General features: G+C 41.5%; 1 long non-coding RNA gene across 3 annotated transcripts; it reads left to right on the forward strand.

The window, feature by feature from the left end:
- The first annotated feature begins 1,362 nt into the window (after positions 1–1,362).
- LOC140521048 (uncharacterized) lies at positions 1,363–26,748 on the forward strand. 3 transcript variants are annotated; one of them, XR_011972775.1, is made up of 4 exons: positions 1,363–1,450; positions 1,766–2,197; positions 17,497–17,633; positions 24,916–26,748. It is a non-coding gene; the product is annotated as an uncharacterized lncRNA (long non-coding RNA). The 3 variants fall into 3 exon arrangements; XR_011972781.1 differs by having other exon boundaries at positions 25,570–26,747; XR_011972795.1 differs by lacking the exons at positions 17,497–17,633; positions 24,916–26,748 and adding an exon at positions 7,067–12,015.

Genomic DNA, 26,748 nt, shown 5'->3' on the forward strand with positions numbered 1-26,748 from the left:
CATCACTGATCAAAATATGCCTATGATTTTTTCATTTGTGCAAGGAAATAGTACCAATTACATGCCAGGCACCTTGCTAGGCAACTATGCATGGGTAGAAAGTTCATAGGTTTGAATCATAGCCTAGAGCTAGAGGGAGCTTAGAGGTCAGCTACTCCAACTTCTTCATTTTACAAATGGAGAAACTGAGACTCAGAGAAGTGATTTGCCCAAGGTCACACAAGTCTTAAATGCCAAAGGGGAGATTTGAATCAAAGCCCTCTCAGTCTAAAGACATATCCTTTTTGCTGTACCACTCCATATTTTTTTAAAAAATGAAATTGGATTGCATTCCTGATGAATTTAGAATCAGAGATACCAGAATGCTTCTGTTGTTTTTCTCCCTTATTAGGCAAGTTGAACTTCAGGTTTTGCATCTGGAAAATGAGGAGGTGGAATTGGCTGATGTTTGAAGTGCCTTCCAGCACTAAATCTAGGATATGGGGATCATTCTTTCTGCCTCACTTTTTTCTCTTCTCATCTTTCTGTGTGTGAAATATTAACTTTCTTGTTATGAGGCTAACTCTGCCTTTGGGGGAAGCCCAGGTCCTTTTCTCAGCCTTGTGACACTCATGAGCTTCTTCCCACAAGCCAACATCCCCTTGTTGCTTTCAGTTTCTGACTGGAAACTCAGGGGCCTTTTTCTAAGTTTCTATTTCTTGGTTGAGGTACATTTCTGATATCCAGCCAGGGTGGGTGGGGAATGAGGAGGAAATTCACTTTGTCCTTGGTGAAATTCCCAGGTCCTCACATTCTTGCCACACCCTAAGGGGAGCCATTTCTCTGATCCAGCGTGACAGCTTTAACATAGAAATCACTTCACCCAGTAATGCCACAGTCAGTGGTCACTAGTGGTGAGAAGGGGAGTCTGTTTCGTTGAAACAGACCTTGAATTACCTTGGCATCCAGGAAAGGGATCCATGAATTTGTATGAAGAAAAAGAAATCTTTATTTTCACTAACCTCTCACTGAAATTTGTCATTGCCTTCAATTTTTTAGAAAGTGTTATTCTGAGAAAGCATCTAAAGGCTTCAACAATGTGTTAAAAGAGTTCAGCTCATGCACACAGACACAGACACAGATACACACACACACACACACACACTAAGAACTTCTGCCTTAAAGAGACATGAAAAGAAACTTTGAAGTATATGAATATTCAGTGGCTTGCTGTTTCTCTCCTCCTCCTCCTCCTTTTCCTCCTTCTTCTCTTTTTCCTCCTCCTCCTTCTTCTCCTTCTCCTTCTTCTTCTCATCTTCCCTTCTCAAAGAGGGCCAGTGAGGTTGTGGGATGATGAATTTAAGTAAGGCAGAGCTGTGCAAAGTTGCCAACCTCACTGTCTCTTCAGGGTCATCAGAAATCCTGTGGCAAGACAAAGTCAAGACACCTGGCAATGGTCTGAGTTGGAATGGTAAGTTAACAAGAAAATTCTTTTTCAGGAATTGATCTGAATTAATTAGTCTCTCACTAACAGGTTCCTCCCAATTCCAAGATATTTGGGGTCTGTGAAAAACCACAAATCTTTGCTTACTTGTTTTTGGTGTAGATATGATTTCTTCTGAAGAGGGAAGGTTTTTGGCATGTAAATTGCCTTCATCCATTCAGCTACATCTCATCTCTAGAAGAAAGCCTTAGCAACTTGCTCATTTCTGTCACATTTTAAGTTTGGATCATAGAATTATAAGGCATGCCAAAAGTCATCTGATCCAGCCTCTTCCTTTTGCAGATTAGGAAATGCAGACATGAAGAAGTTCCACAGTGCACCTAGTGTTTACAAAGAGTTTTCACTAAACAATCCTGTGGGGAGAGACTCAAATATCCATCTCATCTGTTGACAAGGAAGAAAACTGAAGCCTTCCAGAGGTTGTAATCCATCTATCCTGGTCACACAGTGAACAAAAGTCAGAGCTAGAAGCGGCTTGAAGTTTCAGATCTCCTGTGGCCAAGACTCATGCTGTCTCCCACTATTCCATACCATACGTCTGCTCCTGCCCTTCCAGACCAAGCTAAAGTCTTAGAACACCTGACCTGCCCTTGGGTAAGAAGGAAGAGGCTTCTCAGAGCTGACTTTCATAGGAAGGATGTATGATCTTATGAGGAGTTAGGAGATCTAAGTTTCAATTCCAGACCCACCAGTTAAGTTCACGTATGACTCTGGGTAAGTCCTAATGAGAAGAACCAGTTATAGTCATTTAAGATTTCACTGGGTTTTCCTTATAACAATCTTTCTGGGTAGGCAGTGCAAGTCTCTCAATATTCCAATTCACAGAAGGGAAAACTGAGTCCCAGACAAGTGACTTGATTTACCTAAGTGATATGATGCAGTCAAAAGAATTCTGGATTTGGAGTCAAATCCTGAATCAGGGTAGTAATAGCAGATCTTTCACTTACTATGTCCATAACTTTAGACAATTATCTACTCTGAGTATCTTTTTTCTCATCTATAAAATAGGAGGTTCTATTTGATAAACTCTAAGGGCCCTTCCAACCTCAAATATATAAGCCTAGGTGGTGATAGAACCTAAAACCACATCCAGGTTTCCTGATGAGTGCCATAGATTCTTCACTAAACCTGTCACACCTCTCAGTGGTTTGTAATTTTTTAGATGTTTTCACCCTCACAACAACTATTTGAGGTTCGCAGTCTAGATTGGCTTAATGTTGTTCCCACTTTCAAAGGCATTTCAGAGGACTCAATTCTATATTTTTTTAAAAGTTTTTTTTTGAAAAGATTCCTTTGAATTGTTTTATACTTGAGTTTAGGATAGAGAGTGTGTCTGTGATTTCCTTGAAACAAGGAACTCCCAATGAGGAAATTCCCTCTACCAACACAAAACTATACCTGCTCTGTTATTGAAAGCCTGAGAGAGTTCCTTGAAAAGACTGAGGCCAAGATATCTTGCCCAGGTCACACATTTGAATTCAGGTTCTTCCAGATCTCAGGAAGAAATGTTTTATAGACTAACCATTAGCCTTATTCACATGTTTTCAGAAGAAAGTAAGGGCTGTTATCTCAGCACCAGCACTACTATCTCAGAGAACTCAAGGATCCAGGCAAATCCAAGGAATGCACAAAGGAGGGTTCAAAAGTACATTTTTGTATCTCAGGAAATTTGATCTTTGAGGACTGTAATCTTTGGGATCTGACAGGTGGAATTTCACAGCATCGTCTAAATTGCTGGTAGAGTCTGACTAAATGACTTTTTTTTCTGACAGCTTTCAGGCAACTTTCTTCCATCTGTAAAATCTTCAAGAATTCAGTTATATTTTTCCATATCATTGTTTCCCACATTTATATATAAGATGAATGATTATCCAGTAAACTTGTAATCAATCAGTTATCAAGCATTCATTAAGTATCTACTAGGTGCTGGGCAATATGATAGGTTCTAGTGATACAAGGACAAAATTTGATCTGTGTCATCAAGGATCTTATTTTCTGTTAATAATATTGGGCTAGATGGTGTCTTCTAGCATTCAATCTATGATCCTATGGTTCTATATCATAAGTATAGTTGTTTTTTAGTTGTGTCCAACTCTTCATGACCCCATTGAGGGTTTTCTTGGCAAAGATACTACAGAGGTTTGCCATTTCCTTCTTCAACTCATTTTACAGGTGAAGCACTGAGGCAAACAGGGTAGAGTGACTTGTCTAGGGTAACACAGCTAGTAAGTGTCTGAGGCCAGATTTGAACTGATGAAGAGAAGTCTTCCTGACTCCAAGGAGAATACTTTATCTACTGTGCCACCTAGCTGCCTGTGGTTCTTTGTACACATTGTAATAAAACAAGATAAATCTGGAACAAACCAATTAGAATTTAAAGGGGTAATGCTAACAAAACCTCTTGGAGGGAGCAACATTTCAGTGTTTGAAGGAAACAAGGAATTCTAAAAGGCCAACCTGTGTACCAGGTATGGAGACCAGACTATCCAGAAGCATGGGGGTGGGAAATGGAGTATATTTCCGGTAGTGTTAGCTCACTAAATCAACTAACCCCATCTTTGAAGTCCAACCCATGAGGGGTCAGAGGCACAAGGGGGAGGGAGAGGAGGAGGAGAGGAACCTAGCAGTTCTTCTTTCAATAGACCGCAGCCACTGAAATTTAATCAGGGGCTGTCTCTAACCTCTCTATAGGGTACCAATGGACACATCAGGGGGGCATGTCAGGAGGCAATATGTATCATATATAGAAATAGGAAGGCTTAGATTCATATTGTATCTATAACACAAACTGGATGTGTGACCCTGGGCAAGTCACTTCTCCCCTATATCCTCTTTGGACAAAAGGATTAAACTAGTCGGCCTCCAAGGTCCTTGCACTTCTACATTTATGATGCAAGCTTTTCTACATTCATACTTTATGTTGTTCAGTAGTTTCAGTCATGTCTGATTCTTCTTGACCTCATCTGAGGATTTCTTGGCAAAGATGCTGGAGGGATTTGCCCTTTACTTCTCCAGCTCACTTTACAGATGAGAAAACCGAAGCACACAGAGTAAAGTGACTTGCCCAGGATCATACAGCCAGTAAGTGTCTGAGGCCAGATTTGAACTCAGGAAGATGAGTCTTCCTGACTTCAGGCCAGGCCCTCTGACACCACTTAGCTGACCCCTCCTGTTATATAGGTTCATCAAATTTATGGGGGAGAGTTAAAACAGAGATAGGACCAGATTGCAAAGGCTAAAATAATGCTTCTAACTTTAATTACATACACACACATACATGTGCATGCATATATGTATATGCATAAGCACACAGTTATATACACATATACATTGAAGTAACTAAATCAATCAATCAATATTTATTAAACACCTACAATGTACCAGGAACATTGGAGCTGCTAGATGGTTCAGTGGCTAGAGCACTGAAACTGGAGTAAGGAATAACTGAATTCAAATCCTGAGTTCCAATCTAGCTGTGTGATTCTGGGCAACCTTTGTTTGCCTTAGTCCACTGGAGAAGGAAATGGCAAACCACTCCATGGACAGCACAATACGTGAGATCATGAACATTTGGACATGACTGAACAAAATGTTCCAGGTACTATGCTGAGTCCTGGGTATATGACATCTGAGGTCTTTTTATAGTCACCATTTCTAGGACTTAGTATTTTGTCTGTAAAAAGGAAATAGTCTCTGAGGTCTCCTCCTGCCATAGATCTTGGATCCTAACCTTTAATTTTTTTTTCTCTACAAGGGCCAAATAAAAAGGCCTACTGATCTCAGAGTCAGAATGGTATAGTGGCTAGAGACCTGACCTCTGAGTCAGGAAAGCTGGGGTTCAAGGTCCACCTCTGATACATATTGGCTGTGTGACTCTCAGCCAGACAAGACTCCCTCTATACTAGTAAAGGGAGATGTCTGTAGTAGGGCAGTGGGTAGAGAGCTGTGTCTGAAGTCAGGAAGATCTGAGTTTGAATCCTTCCTCAGACACTTGCTATCTGTGTGAACCTGGACAAGTCACTTAACCTCAGTTTCCTCAACTATAAAATGGAGCTAATAATACCATCTACCACATATAGTTGTGTGAGAGGATCAGATGAATTAACACATCAGGTGGTACTGTGCAAACCTTAAAGACTTATAGAAATGCTGATTATGAGTTCATTAAAGTGAAACTATAAAAACTGTATAAGTGCTCATCCTGATCATGTAACTAGCGTTTCTGTGTAGCGTTAAGATTTGTAAAGCACTTTGCATGTTAACTCATCTGATCCTCTTACAGATGAGTTAACATGTAAATTACTTTGCAAACCCTGGGCAAACTGTAACTTGACTCGAATGTAGTGAAGTTGTTTTGGTCGTCTTTGAGAGGTAGTTCAGCAAGCAATCAACCAAGCAAATGCTAGTGATTGTGAGGTATTCTTATTGCCAGTAAAATCACAGGTCCAGTCCCTGTCCTTCCTCATCCCCTACACATGCCATGAAATTCCAGCAATGGACCCCAGTAGAGTCAAGGAGTTGGGTGAAAGGTGTGCAGAGGTTAATGAACACTTAAAAATTAGTCAGCCCAAACCCTCCAATTTTGTTGAGAAGTCCAGAGAACTCACCCATCTTTCTCTGTACAGGGCATTGAGGTCTCCACAGACATACCTGAACTGCTGGAATCCCTCCTAAGTGAAATTTTTAGCAAGTCCCAAGGGCCAAGGGGAGAAGGCGGACTTTAAAAGAGCCTCACAAAATAATATATGCCAGTGCCTCAGTTATCAATAAATACACATATGGCAAGCACATTTGGTGCCAAGGTGGAATGGCCTTGGGGTTGGCACTTGGAGCCTTGGCAAGGGAACAATTCGTTCATTCTGAGGCCGTTTTTGCAGACTGTTAGCTGTAGTTTGTGGCTTTCTTTTAATGATACTACTATAAAAATATGCCTGAGAAAACCATTACTCATCCTCTGCCTTTACCTATACCGTGGAACCAAGATCTCACATACACGCGCGCGCACACACACATTTTGGAGGGAGGACTTTGGGCTTGGTTCTTAAATAGAACAGGAGACTGCGAAGTTCGCCATCTACTGGCCACCGGGAAAAGAACTGTGTATTTTGAAACCAGTTAATTACGTGAAATCGATGAGATTCATTGATTGTGCAGGACATTCATATTTTTATATACCTATGTGTTGTAATAATATTTCAATTCAGTGTATAATACATTTTATAGAACTGCATAATCACATAATTACTTATTTTGTGAATTGAAAGGGACCACACATAAAAGGAATCTCCATTATAAAATATTCCACAAGTGATTTTTCAACCTTAGCTTAGAGATGAAGGAAGCCAGAGAATATGTAGAAGGGTGTGAAGTGTAAGACTGGAAAAGGTCCTACCTTATGGTTATAAAGAGCTTTACATGACAAACAAAGAACTTTTTATTAGATACTGGAGGTAATAGGTAGTTCCATGGACAGGTGTGTGTGTTTGTGTGTGTGTGTGTGTGTGTGTGTGTGTGTGTGTGTGTGTTTGACATGGTAAAAACTACATTTAAAAATATTCAATCTTATTTTATCTTCCTTTCCAGATTTTCTCCTTCCCTCTGTCCTGCCTTTACACTGTGGAAAGAATATACAAATCAAGAAATACAAAATTTAACACGCAGTTAAATCATGTAAAACAAATTCCTGCATTGGCCTTAAGAACTACACTTTGATATTGCCACCTGAGTGGAGAATGTATTGGAATCTGAGGGGCAGAGGAGACTTGAGGAAGGAGAACCAGATAGAAGGCTAATACAATGACTACACATGTACAATCTATATTGAATTGGATGCCTGCTCAGTGTGGATGAGTGGGGAGGGAGGAAGAGAGAGAAGTTGGAACTCAAAGTTTTAAAAATGAAAGTTAAAAATTGTTTTTACGTGCAACTGGGAAATAAGACATCTGGGCAATGGGGTGTAGAACTCTATCTTGCCTTACAAGATACTAGAGGCATAGGGGATAAGAGAAGGGAGGGATGTGATAGAAGGGAGGGCAGATTGAGGGAAGTGGTAATCAGAATGCATGCTGTCTTGGTGGAGGGGAGAGATGGGAAGAAAATTTTGGACTCAAAATCTTATGGAAGTGAATGTTAAAAACTAAAAATAAATAAATCAATTAAAACAATAAAAAAGAGTAGGCTAATGAAATCATAGTCCAGGAGAGAGATAACAGCTTAAATTAGGGTTGTGGCTATGTGAGTGAAATGAAAAAGACATATATGAGAATATGAAGGTGGAAATGGGAAGATCTAGCAATATATTGGATATGTGTGGTAAGTAAGAATGAGGAGTCCAGGATGACTGAGTTTATGAGGCTGAGCAACTAGAAGGATAATGGTGACCTCAACAATAGTAGAGAATTTTGGAAGGGGGAAGGTTTGAATAGTAAATAACGATCACCATTTTGGACATGTTAAACTTGAGAGGGGCATAGGATGCCTAAGTTCAAGAAGTCCAAAAGCAGTTGGTGATTCATGATGATAGCTCAGAAGAGAGACTAGGGCTGGATATGTAGATCTGGGAGTCCTTTGCATTGAGATAATAACCAGACCCATAGAAGCTAATGAAATCACCAAGTGAGGCAGTGCAGACTAGAAGAAGAAAAGGGTGATCCAAGACAGACCCTTGGTGGATACTCACAAGTAGTGGGCAAAATGTGAATGAAGATCCCCCTAAAAGTCTGAGAAGGAATGATCAGATAGGGAGAAGGAGTAGGAAAGAATAAAGTCATAAAAATCTAGAGAGAAGAAAATATGTAGGATATGGTGACCATCAGTGTCAAAAAGAGCCACGAAGTCAAGAGGAACGAGGACTGAGCAAAGAGCATTAGACTTGGCAATCAGGTGATCTCCAGTAACTTTGCAGAGAGCAGATTTGGTAAAATGATGAGGGAGGAAGAAAGATTGCAAAGATTTTAGAATCAAGTGAGAGGAGGGAAAAGCAAAGACACAAAATGAAATGGCTTTCTCAAGGAGTTTAGGATGGAAAGGAGACATGAGATGATAATTGGGAGAAGGGATGGGAGTATTGGATCAAATTCGCTTTGGTTTGGTTGTTTGTTTATTAGGATAGAGGATAGACATGCTTGTGGGTAGCAGTGAAAGAGTCTGTAGATAATGAAAGATTGGAGCTAGAGAGTATGGATGATAAGAGGGTGTAATCAGCTGGAGTATATGGGATGAAATGCGGTTATAAATGCATGTTGATGGTTGACCTTGGCAAAGAGAATGGCCACCTCTTCTGTAATGAAGAATGTGGCTTTGGGGGAAGATATTTAAATGGTATGATATGAGGAGAAGGGAAGAAGGAGGAAATGCTTGGGAAATGTCCTCATTTTTTTTCCAGTAAAGACAAAGTGCTCAGCAGAGAGAGTGGGGAAAGTGCTGCTGTGGGATGATTGAGAGGAAGCAAGAAAGTTAAGACTAGAATGTCAGTGAATAAGCATTTATTAAGCACCTACTGTATGCCAGGTACTATAAACTGTGGGCCTATGAAGGAAGAAGAAAACAGTCCTTGCTTTCAAAGAATTCATAGTCTAATTAGGGAGATAATATGTAAACAATTATGCAAATACAAGATAAATACATGATAAATTGGGGAAAATCTTAGAAGGAAGTCAAAAATTAAGGTAGCACAGGTAAAGGCTTCTTATAGAACATGGGACTTTGACTGAGACTTTAAGGAAGCCAGGGAAGGCAAGAAGTAGAGATGTGGGGAGAGAGAGAGACAGAGAGAGAGAGAGAGAGAAAGATAGAAAGAGAGAGAGAGAGAGAAAGAGAGAGAGAGAGAGAGAGAGAGAGAGAGAGAGAGAGAGAGAGAGAGAGAGAGAGAGAGAGAGAACCAAGTATGGGGAAGAGCCAGTGAACATGCTTAGCTGTCCAGTGTCCCTCAATCAGAGAGTACATGGGGTGATTAAGGTCTAAGAAGATGTAACAACAAGGACCCCAGCATACACAGGAGGGCCTGCAGTACAGGTTCTTAGATGTGCTTTTCTAAAAGGAAAGCAACATTTGAGGGGTCAACAATCAGTTTGATCAAGGACACTTATCATTCACTTAGTTCAGGGGAAAAAGTCAGCTCCTTGAACTTCAGAAAAAATGTAGAGAAATATGAATCAATAGTCAGGGCTTCCAACTGTGTGACCATAAGCAATACATACATCACAGATCAACAGATAGATTTAATTGTTAGATCTAATTGTCCAACCATTCCACACATGCATAGTTACCAGAGAGAGAAGCACCAACATCTGGGTTTTCAAAGCTGGGGGGTTCCTTAGCATCTGCCCAGAGTCTCATCTGGCCAAACAAGCACTTCCAATGAGTAAACATCAAAGTAAAAACTCACCTCAGAGTATGTACACACTTTTTAGAGCCAGAGGGCATCATATCCCTTGAGAACCAGTACCTCATTAAAAATTAACAAAAGAAGTGGGCCTTCCTACAAAATAAATCTCCCATAATCAAACTTCCCTTAATGGGCAGGCCCATTAATGGGTGGGGAAGATCTTTAACTCTCCTAATTACCATTATACAAGGCTGAACAGAGGAGATTTATATTTGATCTTGGGGAGAATAGGAAACCACTGGAGTTCCCTGAATGGTGGTATGACATGGGAGGACCTGTGCTTAAGAAAAATCAATTTGATAACTGAGTAGAGAATAAGGAACTAGAAGGGGGTGAGATTGGAGGCAGAGGAAACCAATCAGAAGACTGTGTCAATAGTACAAGTGTGAGGGGAAAGCCTGGCTTTGGGTAGTACCAGAAGAGAAAAGGAAGTACATATGAGAGCTTTAAAAAGCTAAATTTGACAGAACTTGACAACTGATTGAACATGGAGATGTTGAGAGAGGTCACAGATGACACAGATTTGAGTGAGTGTTTAAAAAGGAAAGGAATATTTTATTTGTTGCAGTGATACCCCATTAAAGAGTTATTTGACATAAATTTTTAGTGGACCTAATCAGCATGATTTCATGATACACACACACACTCACACACACATGTGCACGCTCTCACACACACACACGCACACACATATATTTAGCTTCCTTCAGAAGCATTTGAACAAGAATGAAGAACATAAATGGTCACAGTAGTCTAGAGTTGGAGTTGGACAAGGTGAGATAAATTGAATAAGGAGAAAAAGAGATTCTAGAATAATAGTAAGATATAACAGAATTGAGCTGGTTTACCAAGAGGTTTAGAAACAGAAAGGAGGATAGTATAGTGGTGGAGGGCTGATGACCACGACAAAATGGAGGGGTGGAGGAAGTGGCAGCTATATTCAGGACACAGAGCAGGATTAGATATCACCAGGCATAAGGAATTATGGAATGATAAATAATAATCAAATAAAGAAATTTCAGAGTTTGGGAACAAGGAAATGGAAGCCTTGTGTGTGATGGCAAAATCCAGGTTATGACTTACCTAGATGTAGCTGAGATGAAATGGAAGAGCAGGTCATGGGAATTGAGATGATAAAGGAAGCTAGGTCATGTGTGAGAACATGGATATTTTGAAACCTTCACATTGAGTAAAGAGATGGGGAATAGAAAAAGATTATAAGCCAGAGGCAAAGGTGGGCAACCTGCAGCCTAGAGGTCACATGTGGCCTTCTAGGTCCTCAAGTGTGGCCTTCTGAGTCCAAGTTTTACAGAACAAATCCTTTTATTGAGGGGATTTGTTCTGTGAAGTTTGGATTCAGTCAAAGGGTCTCACTTGAGGACCATGAGGGTCACATGTGGCCTCAAGGCCACAGGTTCCTGGACCAGACACTGAATTTATTGAGGAAGGAAGGAAAATGTCCTATAGATAGACAAATAACAACCACCAGGATCCGGATTGAGTGATAAATGTGGATAGCTTGCCCTAACCCAAGAGGGGAGTTTGTTTAGTGAAGATAGTAGAAAGAAAATGTGGAAGTGGCAATGGAAAGCACAGAGCATCCCGAGTCCCATCCCATGACCACTGGTATAGGAGAGAATGTGTGGACAGTGATGGAAATGGTGGTAATGGGAAGGGTGTCACCAGGAAGGAAGCCAAGTCTCATTGAGAACCACAAAATGAAATGAGTGTGGAAGGAAGAAATGTTAGATGAAAGGTGTTGTGTTAATTGTATAATAGGCATTCCAGAGGGCACATCGATTAAGAAGATCTTGAGTTAGGCACTGGAGGAGTAGGACTGAGGTGCATGGTTATAAAAAGAATGCAGTTTGTGTATCTTCAGCCGGAGGTTCAGAGAGTCAGAATCAATAGGATAGCCAGAGGATGGAGGCAGGAGAATACTAACCAATGAGAAGCGATCCAACATGAGTATAAGTGGTTGGAAGGGAATCCTTGGACAGAGGCATGTATTTCCAATGTTCTATGCCTTCCCCAAGTTAAAACCTCATGACAGTTAGTGATGTGTCCTGTGAGGCCCTAGGAGGCCCACCTCACAGAAGGTTGAAGCAGGCACGGGTATGTAGCCCAGTCAGGAGGCATGAGTACCTTGCCGGACTTGGTGAAGATGCTGGGAGTGGGTGGCGGGAGGTGGGAGAAGTCTTATCCTTGAAGGGTGGTCCTAGCCTTTGGCAAGGTCCCAATGGAGAAGTCTGCCATGACATTAGGCACTAGACATGACCCTGGGGCAGAGCCTGAATGGAGCTTGACAGGCATGTGCGATGAGGGCACATCCTCAAGAAGGTTTGTCTTAGTTGTCAAGTGTGTTCTTTGTTGTGTCTTAGATTCATCTGAGATAATACTAGATTCTTGGTTATTGTCATCAAGGCAACAGACAGCTGCCTCCGTATCCCTTAGCTAAAGATCACTAACTGAGGCTGCCCTGCCCTTCTTCCTCCGCCCCTTCTTCCACGTGTCACCTCTCACCTTCTGAGACCACCTGTCTTGTTCTTTGGAGGACAAGCTGCTGCACCTTCTGGAGAAGATCCACACCTTCATGTCTATCTCTGTGACTCTCTGCCTCATTGTCTCTGAGTCTCTGCATCTCTCTCTTTTTTTCCTGTCTCTGTTCCTCACTTTATTTCTCTGTATACTTCCCTCTCCTTCCCTGCTTTCTCCAAGTCAGGAAGAACTTCAAACTTCTGTTTTTATTTCATTTATTACTGTCTATTTTGCCTTCCTCTTTCCCTCCATTTAACATTCTGTTCTTTACTTTACTGGTGATCATTGAGCGTCTCCTTTACTCCCCACTGGAGGCTCCCTTCAGTTTCCTTCAGGAGCTCTTCTTTATCCCCAGCAGCCTGGGATGTGAAGAGACATTCTCTCAGCCCCTGCACTACCAGCCCAGGAGCCAGAGCAGTCTGCACTTGGAAGTCAGCTAACAGCCCCTCAGCTGGGACAGAAATACAAGCCTTGGCTGCTTGACACAAGTCATGGCCCAAGTGCCCCTACTCAAAGCAGGTAGACACACAGAAGTGGGAAGGGAAGGAGCATTTTATTCAACACTATTGTGCCAGGCAATGTGCTAAGCCCTTTACAAAATTATCTCATTTGAAAGAAAGACTAGGAGACTAAAAGAATGAAAAGGTACGAGAAAGGTACTTAAGACAGAACCTGGGGAACAAAGAATCTTCATTTTAATGGGGGGAGAAATTAAGAATGGTGTAGCTATTTAGTATTTAATTAAATTCCCACCCAGACTACAAGCATTTCTTCACTAAAGAATGGATGTCTTTAAGACTCAGTTATCCATTTCCAGTGGGTTACTTTCCTGTAAAAGCTTAAAGCTTTATTACAGTATTTATCAGAAGTTAGTCATTTTCTTTCTAAAGATGATTAAGCAACTCACTACAGAATGAGGCAAAGTGTAGAAACAGGAAAATTGCTTCAGGAAGGATGACTACTGCCTGCCAAGTGAAGGAAACAGTAGGGTGAGGCATTTATCCTAACCAGATCAACAAAGTCCTTCCTTACTCCTTATTTTCTGGATATTTGCCCACATGTGAAAAGAGCCCTGGATGACTTGAAGGATATCCTCAACTATCCTTTGGGTAGATTTACATAATAGACAAAAGTCACATGGCTTATTTTGCTTTGTTTTTGCTCTGATTCCACTAGCATAGGGCCCTCTCCCTACGCTGGTTCGCTTAGAGTTTTAGAGCTATCTCAAGCAGTAGTATTCATTTCTAGTAGAAACAGGAAGCTCCACACTTATATAAAAAATCAGTGTGGGCCGTGTACTGACTCAGAAAACCACATGTATTTATATATTTATTTTTATTAATTTATTTTAGTAAATATTTCCCAGCTACAGTTTAATCTGACTCAGCCTCACTTGGAAATATTGGGGGCGACATGCATCTGGCCCCACAGTATATTTGACACATCTGGCCTATAGCACTGAGAGGTTAAGAGGCTTGTCTAGGGTGACTCAGCCAGGATGTGTCTGAAATGGGACCCAAACCCACATCTTCTTGATCAAAGTCTACTCTGTTCACTACACTACATCTTTCAAGATGGAGATGGAAAGTTGCTAAAAACAAACCGAGAACAAGAAAAGCTGCTAGCTGTCCATTCTTAAGTAAGTTCCCACGTCTGAGCCTCAGTTTCAACACCTGCAAAAAATGAAGGGTTTGGGTTCAGTGTTCACTAAGATTCCTTACTGCTAGATAGTTTTAGGAGTCTGGATTTATTCATTAACCAGACTTTGGAGAGGTTTTGCCTGAGGACTCCAAACGCTAATAACTGTGGGTTTGTGAATGATGGTGATAGCCTAGATTGCAGTTTGTTCTTCTGAGATTAAATATTAGTCTGCCCTGACTCACATGAACAGAAATCATACACAGGGGGTTGGCGGTTTCTTCAAAGTGGTATGCCAAACTTCTGAACATTCACTTCCTCATGGTGGGGATGGGAGGTGGCTCCCTGTGAGAGACCTGGGTGCTAGGTGGCTCAGTGGTTTAGAGCACTAGGCTTGGAATCAGGAAAATCCATCTTCATGAGTTCAAATTTAGTCTCAGATACTTAGTAGCCCTGTGAGCCTGGGCAAGTCAACCCTATTTGCCTCAGTTCTTCATTTGTAAAATAATCTAGAGAAGGAAATAGCAAACCGCTCCATCATCTCTGCCAAAACAAAACCAGCTGGGGTCACAAAGAGTTGGACAGGACCGAAATGGAGAATTTCCTTGACAAATCACATTTGCCAACTCCTAGAAATCACTGGGGTATGAAGTGGCTTGACCACATCCTTTAGTTGACCATCAACAAAAAGTAACTTGGTACAGTAACTGAAAGAGCATTGGTCAGAGGATCTGAGTTCAAGTTCTGGCTATTACCTTCTTGTTGGGGGGGGGGGAATGATCTGTCCTAGGAACTAGACATCATTAGCCTAGAAAGAGATTTGTGGGGTGGGAGAGGACATCTTCATTGTCTTCAGGTTTTTGAAGGCAATCAGAGGAAGTCACTTGGTCCTAGAGAGTAGGACCAGGAATGAGGGAGTGAGAAGAGATGAAAAGGAATACTACTTTTTATCTGGTTATAAGGCTGCATCTTAACAATTTAAGCTTTCATTAAGTGAGGGGCTGCTTTGAGTGGTAGGAAGACCAGGATTTATGATTTCCTTCTTTTGGAAGTCTTCAAGATAAGTTTAGATGACCACTTTTGCTTATGTTTTGGAAGATGAGATGACCCCTGAGGTCCTTTAACACAAGGAGATTTGAGATTGACTAAGAAATCAACAAGCTTTTATTTAAGTACCTACTACGTGCCAAGTGGCGCAATGGATAAAGCCCTAAACCTGGCCAAGTTCAAAACTAAACTCAGACCCTTACTAGTTCTATGACTCTGGGAAAATCACTTAATTTTTTTCTATCTCATTTGCCCCATCTATAAAATGTGGATGATAATAGCACGTGCCACACTGGGTTGTTGTAAGGATCAAATGAGATGTTTGTAAAGTACTTTGGAAGCCTTGAAATACTATATGAATGTTAGTTATTTTTATGATTATTTCTGTGGGGTGATGAAGACGTGGCCATTTGGGAGATTGGGGTGGATTGGACAGATGGAGGAGACAGGAGCCTGGTAGAATGTAAGTACAAATGGAGAAGGAGGTCAGGAAGGGCGCTACATAAGTGAGGAATTGTGTAATCTGCCTAATTGTATAACCATCCAGGACAAAAATCAGTTCTAACCATTATTGCTATCATATGTTTCTTATATTCCGTGTGTGTGTGTGTGTGTGTGTGTGTGTGTGTGTGTGTGTTGTGTGCGGGTGAAGCATTCTATATTTAGGCCCACAGTGCAGCTCTGGGACCTTGGCCAGAGATCTTATGAGGTAAGGCTCACTCCTGAGATCCGGGTAATTTCATTACATGGCTATTAGTAGTATTAATAAAAAAGTTAATCAAAAGAAACATTTACTCATGACCGAGGGTGTTCTAGGAAATCACTCCCTCTCTGTAACGAGGTTGGAACCACTGGGAGAACATAGCCGTTTAGCAGAGCATCTGGGCACTTCCTCTAGGACCCAGGGCCAAGAATGAGAGAAACATGATCCTTCACAAAAGTTCCTTCCAGCTTTGTAAACTTGCCCAAAAAATAATAAAATAAAACAAAATAAAGTTTCAAATTTTCTTTTTGAAGTTTCAGTGGAAAGTTCCAACAGTTTGGTTTTATCTTGGAAGTCGAGTTGCTAATGCAAAGTAAAGCCACCAACCCTCTGATTTTTCTGATTGATTTTATAAAGTTAGCTTATTATTCTAGTTTAATCAATTGAGCATTTTGACGAAGCTCCTACTATATGCCATACCTTGTGCCAACTGCTGGGAATACAAAGGCAAAAATGAAACAGATTAATAAAAACAGTGAAAAGAATCTCGTTTCCCAGTGCTGTCTCTCACCCCCAGAGATGCCTGAAAGCAGATACAGAACCAGGGTGGGGTGATAGGAACTTTGGCCTAGGATGGCAACATTTAGAGAGATGATGCTGACTATACTTGCACATCCCCTGTCATGTAAAAATAGTAGTCTAGCACCTACAGCAATAATTAATTCAAACAGGAAGTTCCCATAGGAAACACTTTGTATATCAAACTTCCCGATAGGTTTTTCCTTTCCTTGATCTATGACATTTCTGGCAGCATGCTTATGGTTTTCAGGGTCTTTGTGATTCTCCACCCCCTCAATTGATTTCCCTGATTAAAAAATATAGTAGTTATGGCTATGACTTTGCTAAAATTGGTGATTTGTTAGACAAATTCTGTCTCTTGAGGTCTCTGTTTTATATGTTTAAATGAGATATGGATGATGTATATGGATACCAGGGATAGGACTGTAATGGGTTTGCCCCTTCCAAAGAATTATTTAATTGATTGATTGAATGAAAAATCATTTTACTAAGTGCCTACAATCAGACATTGTTCTAGTTATAAAGGATATGCATGAAAAAAAAAAAAAACCAAGAGAATCCTGGACTCAAGGAAGTTAGAATCTAATAAGGAAAGATAACATATGGAGAGATTATTGGAAGTGTTCAGGAAAGGGACTTACTGTTTGGGAAATCACAAGGAAAAATAATAGGGCAATCCAATGACACATCCTTTCCAGAAACTACACACATACACACACACACACATACATGCACACACACACACACACACACACGTAGAGGGTGGGGGGAGGGGGAAGACAAGGATGAGAAAAAATGGAGAAGCAAGGCCCAAGAGCTAAGGGATCTAGATTCTCCCAGACATGGTCTTTGGAGGTCTAAGTTTAGAGAGGGTTCAGTAGCAGGCAGAAAATCAGTGAATTGAACGTAAATGGGACAGTTTCTGCATATGTTTGTGTCAAGATACTCAGAGAAAGTGGCTGGAATCTATCAAACAGGAAGATCTGGTCATCTGATGAGCTTTGAATCATGGATATTTAATTAGAGGTAACCCAAGTTTGTAGGCAAGGTCATAGGCCAATTCAATTTAACATACAGTTAAAATATATATATCGCTTTTTTTGTTGTTTTTATATTACCCAGACTTTCTAGACTTCAGTACCATGTCTCTGCCACAGTCTCATGCTGAACCTTCTCTTAGCTCTTGGGGCCTCTTTAGCCTGGGACATCCATCCATCAGTCTCTGCAGTCTTCTCACCCTGGAACATCCCTCTGTTAAGGTAACCCTCTTTTCTCTTTTCATATTGGTGACTTTCTTCTGGGGACTCCACTTTTTAGGGGAGCTCAGATCAGCAATCCTTCAGTACCATACCCCCATGGAGGTACCTTCATCTCTGCCTCTTTTGCGTTGCAGCTCCATTCTGTGTGTCATTTTCTGTGTTTAGATGGCTGACATTCCAGGTGTTTACCTCTTAAGGGAAGAAACCGGTTTTCTTTTTGCTTACTTTTACATCCCCAGTGCTTCACATAGTGCTAAAGACACAATTAACACTTATTCACTATTTTTGACTTGCCTAGCTATTATTATCTCAATTTTACTGAAGAGAAAACAGAGAGCAAAAGCTTAAGTGACTTGTATACAGATATATCTTTTGTTGTTTGTTGTTTAGTCATTTATCAGTCATGTATGACTCTTGATGACCCTTGGTAAATATCTAAGGCAGGATTTGAACTTGGATCTTCTGGATCTCAGGTCCAACACTCCAGCTGCTAAACTACTTAGCTGCTATCATCATTATCATCAATAGGCATCACCATTATCATTAATAGTAGAGAAACAACAAAATGAGCCAACATGTCAATCTAGTCTAACAGCATATGCCATAAATAAATATTTACTGAATTAAAAATCTGCTGTGTTCAAAGGCCTGTGCTAGGCTATGAATATAATAAATGCAAGGAAACCACTGCCTGTTCTCCAGAAACTCACAGCCTCCTAGGAAAAGGGCAAGCATGGAAAATCCATGGTAAGAGAGAGAATCTGAAAAGTGCAAAAGAAGAGTCCTGGAGGGACTATGCTATGACACAATCCAAGAAGGTGATTTTGGGGAATAGAGAACACCCAAGTCTCCCCCTTGGTAGGAGAGTCAGAGGCTACTAAGCCACCTCATGCCTGAAGAAGAATATCTTCTCCAACAAGTAGGTCAGCTTGCTTTTACCTGAAACCCCTCACAGAGATAGAACTCCCCTCCTGAGGCACCCCATTCCATCTTGGGTGAGCTCTCATTGCCCTAAAGGCCTTGGGGGTCAGAAGATCATAGATTAAGAGTTGAGGGGAACCACAGAAGTCACTGAGGCTAACCCCCTCATTTTAAAGTAGAAGAAACTGAGGGCCGGAAAAGTTAAGTCTTTTCAGGGTGACATGGCCAGTAATTATGCATGGGAACATTCCCATCCAGTTCTTCCTGGTTCTAAATTCAAAACTCTATCTTACTTTAAAAAAATGGATCTATTTAATTCTAATAGGCATTTAGGTAGTGCAGTATATGGAATGGTGGGCTGAGAATCAGGAACCTGAGTTCAAATTCAGTCTCAGATATCAGCTGTGTGAGCCTGGGAAAATCACTTCATCTTTTCCAGACTCATTTCCTTATCTGTAAAATGGGAATAACAATAGCACCTATCTTGAAGGATAATTGTGTGAGTTAATGCTTTGTAGAACTTAAAATGCCATATAAATGCTAGTTATTGCTGTTAACAACCTGCTTCTGAGATCCTCCTTGGGATATAGATCACCTTCACAAGAATTCATTAATAGACTCAGAAATCATGGCAGATTTCAAGGAATTTAGACAACAAAGTGATCAATCCTTAAGGCCAGGTAAGTGGTATTATTTCAAATCACTCTTCCTTTTTTTTTCCCTACCTCTGTCTTTTTACTGTCACTCCCTCAACCTTAATCACCACAGAAAGTGGAAATCAAACCTTCCATTTGTCCCTCTATTGGTCACATCACTTCCTTTCTCCAAATTCTAAGGCCACCCCATCCCAGTGCTCTGTTGGTTCTGAAATCTCCTAGTTTCATGGTGGCTTGAGAGCTAGCATGGAGTAAGGACATTAGATTGGAAATACCAGATCCATCAGATTGAATGAAGCTTTCACACTACAAGTGTGACCTCTGTCACATCCCTTCATCTCTTTGAGGGTCCTTTTCTTCTGCTGTAAAATGTGGGTGATATTTGTCCTTGTACCACCCTTTGCCAGAGAGTTTTTGTAAAGAAATTACTTTGGAAACTTTTAAAACTCATATGTGCATATAACAAGTTTCACCAGTCCTGAGTAGAACTCATTCATCATGGGAATTCTTTGTGTTGGAGAAGATCTCAAACCCACCCTGACTTAAATAATATGTCCTAGGAAGTTGTCTCAGGCACATGGGAGCAAATGATTGCAGAATTAGAGCTGGAAGAAACCTTAGAGGCCATCGAGTGCAACCCCCCTCACTTTCCTGAGAGGACATTGAGCCTCAGGGAGCTTCCTGGGGCTTTTCTAAGAGTACACATGATATCAGGATCAGATGGGGGATTTGAACACAGATTTTACTGATGTCATACGCAGTACTTTCCCACAGTTCCATGGTTCCTCTATAGCACTGTGTAAATACGAAGTATTAGTACAGTTTTGGATAATCCAATAAACCTAATCCATTAGTTGTGTGTTAATGTTTGGTTATATCTCCTATGTGCAGGATGTTGTGCTAAGGACTGGGGATATAATAATACTAATAATGCCACTCCCTGCACTCAAGAAATTTATAATCTTAAGCATCTCCCAGCTGTATCTTGAGAGAAGGGGCCATATTGGACTGTGTAGGGACAAGGTTAGGAAGTTTAGGATGGTGATTGAGATTGAGTTCAGGGTGGACCAGTGGAATTTGATGGTAAATTAGGTTCTAGATGGGAAGAAGCTGAGAAGGAGCAAAGAGACTCTTACTCAAGAGGTTGGTTGGTTTTTGTCCTCAGTTCTGAAAGAGAACCAAAATGACATCACTGTGCTATAGTCAAGTTTCAATGTGTCTGACTGTGGCTGATCAGACCAATAGGAGTTCAGAATGTTCTACAACAGGTCGGGCACAAATAGTCCTTGTAAACGTTTGGGGTGGATACTCTAAACCTGTGCATCCTGTATTTTCTTTGAGCTGTTTCAATTCAACTTTGCTCATGGATCACAGCATCTTCTCTGATGAAGACACTCTAAACTGAGTGGTCCTGTGACAGTGTCTCCCATGTCACATAATCAATTCAAAGTTCTTAAGAGATGCCTTGAAAGTGTCCTTGCATCATTTTTTCTGACTACCATGTGAACGTTTGCCCTGTGTGAGTTCTCCATAAAGCAATCTCTTTGGCAAGCATACATTTTGTATTTGAACAACATGGCCAGCCCATCCGAGTGGTACTATCTGAAGCAGAATTTGAATGTTTGGCAGACTCAAGAGGTAGAGGAATACAAAAGATCAGTCGTCCTACCTTCACAACTGTATGAAGGGATTTTCAGTAATCAGTGTTCTTGTATTTGCCCAGCATTGATAGAGGCCCAATGAGTCACCCACGGCGATCACAAGCGGGGGGAGTAGAAGAAGCTGGCTCAGAGCATTAATAGAGCTAAGTTTCTTGACTTGACTTTGGCTCAGAGGTCCCGGATCTAGCTCTGAGATTGCTTGGCTGGGTTTTCAAAAGACTTCATTTCTGAAGTTGCCACCTGGGTGAAATTGACTAAGGAGGCTTGAGGGTGAGGGGCACCTGGGGGGTGGGGCGGTGGATGGACTTCCCACCATGTCCAAGGATGTGGCAAAAGCTGAGATTAGGCTGTTGTTGTTTTATAATTCTCCCTCCATACATGTGGGCCAGACCACATGAAGGGTGGCTGACACCATCTGTGTCACTCTGGGGGTGAAGGGACAGACACTGGTCTTACTTTGGTTTCTGTTGGAAGTATCCAGAACAGGAAGGGAGGGTGGGAATGGAGTGAGGGGCCTGCTGGTGGTGAGTTCTTCCATCTGGCCCCCTTTCTTCCTCTCTCTGACCCACCTGCCAGCTGGAGGAAGTCATCCTTATTGGCTTGAAGGTGCCATCCAAAGTGTGGCATCATCAGTGCTCACAGGATATTGCCTTCACTTGCCACAGCCCCGAGGACTGGGGCTGTTTTCTTTAGCTTATTGCCTTGTTTGATGTACTTATGGGAGGGCCATGCGGCTAGTCACAGCTCATATCCTGAGTGTTCTTGGAAGAGGTGAAATCCCCCTCCATGATAAAAACAGAAGTCCTTTGTCAGTCTTGAACAACAACCTGAGACTCTAATAATAGTAAGGTCTCAGGAGTTCACCAAGGGCTGGGATGTTCTTTCTCTCATTGGTCTCTAAAGTCTTTTGTAGGGGTAGGGCTGCTGGGATTTTGTAGATAATAAGTGCAAGTATTTACATAGTGTTGTGAGGTTTGTGAAGCACATTATGACATTCATTATCCCTCTTGTTCCTCACAATAGTCCTGCCATGTACTAAGATTCTTCCCATTTAAGGGAAACTGAGTCCTAGAGAGACGAGGTGACTGACCAAAGTCATACTGTAAGTTCAATGATATGTTAAGATTGGCAAAGAACTTCACTTATATTACTGTTCCTGAGCATAGTCCTTCAAAGTAGTGACTAGTTTGTCTCTATTTTACAGATTAGGAAAATGAGTCCTAGAGGGATGAAATCACTTGTCCATGTTCACACAGCTAATAAGTGCAGAAGGTGGAATTCAAGGGAGGCCAGATCTTCCTGATTCTAACTATAATACTCTTCTAAATACAATACTCACTCTTCAAAGCCTCCTCTGCAGCCCTCAGATGAAGTAAACTCTTCTACTTCTATATGAAGCTATGCTATCCTAGGCAGCCTAGTGCTCTACTAGGTGCTATATGGACCATTTGCACGAACTGGTCTGTCTTTGCCTGCAGAAGAGATATTTTAAATTCAGCAAGGTGGTGCAGTGGATAGAGCTCTGGTTGTGGAGTCAGGAAGGCTTGAGTTCAAATTTAGCCTCGGACACTTTCTAGCTGTGTGACCCTGGGCTTGTCACTTAGCCCTCTTTGCCTCAGTTTCCTCATCTGTAAAATAAGCTGCAGAAGGACATGGTAAATCACTCCAGTAATCTTTGCCAAGAAAACCTCAAATGGCATCACAGAGAATCGGACATGACTGAAACAACTCTACAACAGCACAAAGCAAGAAATGGTGTGAAGACCTAAATGGTACATTATGTGTTCATCATGACACTCCCCTGCTCTAGAAGCCTCTGTAGCTCCCTCTTTCTTCAGAGAGAGAACAGAGATTCATTCTCCATGGCATTCAGAATACTTCACAATGTGGCTCCAGCCTCCCTCCTATCACTGTTTCATTTGCTTGTCAGTGAGCTTGTTGCATCTCCGAATAGATGCTCCTTGAGGGCAAAGCTTATTTCATTTTATTTTCCTAGTCCCAGCATTTAGGAAATCATCTAATATAATGTCAGTACTTAGTTGCTATCTGTTTTAGAAAGCAGGAAACTAGGAAGGCAACTGGGAAGAGTGAAAAGAGCCCAGGGCTCTGAACTCCAAGAACTAGGGTTCAAATCCCGCCTTTGATGCTTAGTCAATGTGACTTTGGTAAGGCAGTTTTGCCTCTCTAGGTATCAATTTCCTTACACAAACATGCACTTTGCAACCTGTATAATGTTAAGGCTAGTCACTTCATCTCCTTGGGGATCTCCCTGTCCAATCCTGTCCATTTCACTCCTTTCTCATGACTTCTCTTGTCAGCCCTCTCCCCTTCCGCAGAGGGGGTCAGGATTTTCAGAGTGATGCCTCCCAGGGATGCAAAGCATCCCATTCAGTAGCCCATAGGCACGAACAGGGCCACCCATCTTTCCAGGTACCCAGATCAGCCAACAGGGCATGGACCTTGGGGACCCAGAACTGAGATAATACATGGGCTTCCTCTGTGACTGCTACCACCACAGAGTCAGCTGGAATTCCCCCCAGCTCTGGGCTGAGAGCCTTTAGGGAGAATGTTCTTTGTTCCCAACAGATTCCATGAATAACATCAGTGAATGGGGTTTCTTCTGAGTACACTGGTGGGATCTAAGCCTTCCTGATAGAAATAGGACTTAAATGGGGACTTAAAGAGCAGTTTTGGAAAAGGTGGAGAGGATGAAAGAGAACATTCCAGGTGAGGGCAGTAAGTAGGCAAGGCTCATGGGATCAGACCCTATATCTAGCATTAGAAGTCATCTTAAGGAACATCTTGACCAATCCCTTCATTTTACAAATGAGGCCCACGGTGAAGAAGTGAGTTGCTCTGGATCACACAGGTAGTGAGTAGAAGAGGCTGGATTTGAACCCAGGTTCTCAGACACTAAATCCAGAGTTTTTCCCACAACACCCAGCTTGAGGCAGGAATTCACAGCACATGCAGGGTTTCAGTGAGGAAACTACTTGCTAGGTGGAGCAGTGGGTGGACACCAGATTATGGAGTGCTTCTAAAGTCATTCTAGTTTTACTTATTTATCTCCAGACTGTGCCGTAATGTCACTGGTATTTGTTGTTCTTCAGTCATGTCCAACTCTTCAGGACTGAATATTTTGGGGTGAGGGTGATTTCTTGGCAAAGACACTGGAATGCCATTTCCTTCTCCAGTCTGTTTTACAGATGAGGAAACTGAGGCAAACAGCATTGAATGACTTGCCCAAAATGACACAGATAGGAAGTGTGAACTCAGGAAAATAAGTCTTCCTGACTCTAGACTCAGCACTAGGGGCCACCTAGCTGCCCATTGGCGTTAGTACAGGCCAGGGAACATCTGATGGAGAGACTACCCCCTCAAATGCAGGTGAGCCCCTGAATCATTCTTAATTATTTGTCTAGGGTCTCTGAGAGGAATAGTAGTTTCCAGTGGGTCTCCCAGCCAGTGTGTGTCAGGGGTGTTAGAAGTGAGCCCATCTAACAAGCCGCTAACAGTGCTCACCTTAAACAAAGAACAATGCCTGTTGTGAAATCAGGAAAGCTTTCTATTAATCTTTATGTCCAATCCCTCTGAATGGACAGGTAACCTCCCCAGTAAGGTTGCAGAACAGAACACGTTCAGAAAGATTAGGCTTCTTATTCTGTTTTCCAAACTTTGGATCTCCCTGGATACCATTCCCTGACCACGTAACTCCATGTTCTCCTCTCCTCTCACACAGCTCCTTGAGCCCGCACATTAGTTTCTGACCTCTAACCTGTCCATGCTAGTTTGCAATCCTTATCTCCTAGAACTGTATAAAACAGAATGTCCTTGTTTCCCACAGGGGCAGGAGTCAAACCTTTGTCTTTCTAACTCATATTAGATCTTTCTTTTTTACACTAAACTACCTCTATGCCAGATTAGTATTAGGTGGCATTTCTATTGAGCCCTATGATTTGTAAAGCACTTTAGATGGATCATGTTGTCAGAGTCTCACAGCTTTGAGAACTAATTGCTGCAAATATCACTCTTTTCATTTTATAGATCAGAAAACAGACTCAGAGATGATCCCGTCTCACAGAACTGGACACAGAAAAAAAAAACTTCAGAGGCTTTTTGGTCCAACCCTTTCATTTTCCAGATGGAATTGGAGGCCATAGAGATAAGGTGACTTACCCAAAGTCACATAGGTAGCATGTGAAAGAGGCAGAATTGGAACCCGGTTTGAAAGCAGCGTGATAAAATGACAAGAATGTTGATTTTGGAGTCAGAAGATCATGATTCAAATCTGGGCCATATTTTTTGCTGACTTTAGACAAGTCATTTTTCTCTAAGCCTTGGTTTCCTTTTCTGTAAAACAAGATCAGTGCACCAGAAACTCTCTAAAGTACTGCTGGATTCTAAATCTATCATCCCAATTCCAGGTTCGGCACTTTGATTGCTCTGCCCATCTATGCTCCCTAAGGAATTTGGACTCCATCTTGTAGATAATTCAGAGACACACTGCTCCAGTGAGAAATCCAAGCCCTTTGGAAGCTTTCCAAATCCCTCTGCACTCAGTCTCCAAACATGCAGCTCAAAGTTTTCTTTCAGGCTGACACTTGATACTTCGTGTCTTTTTGTATCCTGCATTTTGATTGGGCTCTGTGGTCATTCATTTCCCACCTCTCATACTTTGCTGTTCCTTTGTCTTTTCAGATACAAGGAGATAGGCTAAATTTGGCTTTTCCATTCCTTCACCCTGCCAAATGTCTTTCCCTCCTGGGAGCTGCCTCGCATCTCACTCTCACAGCAAATTTTTCAGAATGAACTGCTGTCTGTACCTCTGAGCTTGACTCAGACACATGGAGAGAACCTTCCCCATGGGATTCAGATCACGATTTCAAAGTGGTCAGACGGGAACGTAACCGAAGCTTGGGCAACGTGGTGGTTGGGTTACTTCTAAGGTCCCTAATACTTCCTCCTAAGGGTGAAAATGAGCTGGCTTGGTCTATTGTTCTGCAATAAAAGGCAGTACTGACAGAGGAACCAGCCACTCTCTGGGCCCTAATTTCCTCATCTATGAAATTCCACCAGACAATTGCTAGTTCCTCTAATTGTATGTGGAGTTATGGAAGGACCTCTGAAGTCCTTTTCAGCTTGAAAATTGAATGGAAAATTAGGTCAGAACCACAGGGAGTAAAAGCTCACAGTTATAATAGATTACCTTAGGATAGAGAATTACTTGGCATACAGGGTCTTACTGGATTCTCACAATAACTGTGGGAGAATGCACATGCTTGTAGAGCCAGTTGTTAATGTCAGAGATCATTGGGTTCCCTGTAGTAATCTACTATTCATATCTATGTTTTAAAGATCAAGACTGATAAATTTTTTCAATATCTTCATTTCCTAATATCCTTCTCCCAAAGCCATCATTTGTCATAAAGGGGAAGAAAATGGCAGTTCAACAAAATCAATTAACAAATGAACTGAGTCTGGTAGAATATGGTATGTTTCACACCCAAAGCCCTCCTCCCCAGCAATGCACAAACTTAGTCTATTTACGCATTGCTTATTTGGGGACACACCTGATTATAATAATGACCCAGTATTCACTTTGTTTTTGATCTTACCTTTTTATAATGCCTGGAACACAATAAACTCGTATTAAAGGCTTTGTAACTTGTCTTGTCGTCATTGTCCATCCCGTTTTCCTGATTCAGGTTGCTTCACATTGCATCAATTCATGGAAGTCTTCTCATAATTTTCTATATTCCTTGTAAATTATTTATTATGATAATAATGTTCCAATATATTGATATACCACAAATATGTTTAAGCATTCGCCAATCAATAGGTTCCTACTTTGTCTCTGGTTATTTATTACCACAAAAA

This window comes from Notamacropus eugenii, chromosome 1 (assembly GCF_028372415.1).
Source record: "Notamacropus eugenii isolate mMacEug1 chromosome 1, mMacEug1.pri_v2, whole genome shotgun sequence".
In the NCBI taxonomy this organism is placed as follows: Eukaryota; Metazoa; Chordata; class Mammalia; order Diprotodontia; family Macropodidae; genus Notamacropus; species Notamacropus eugenii.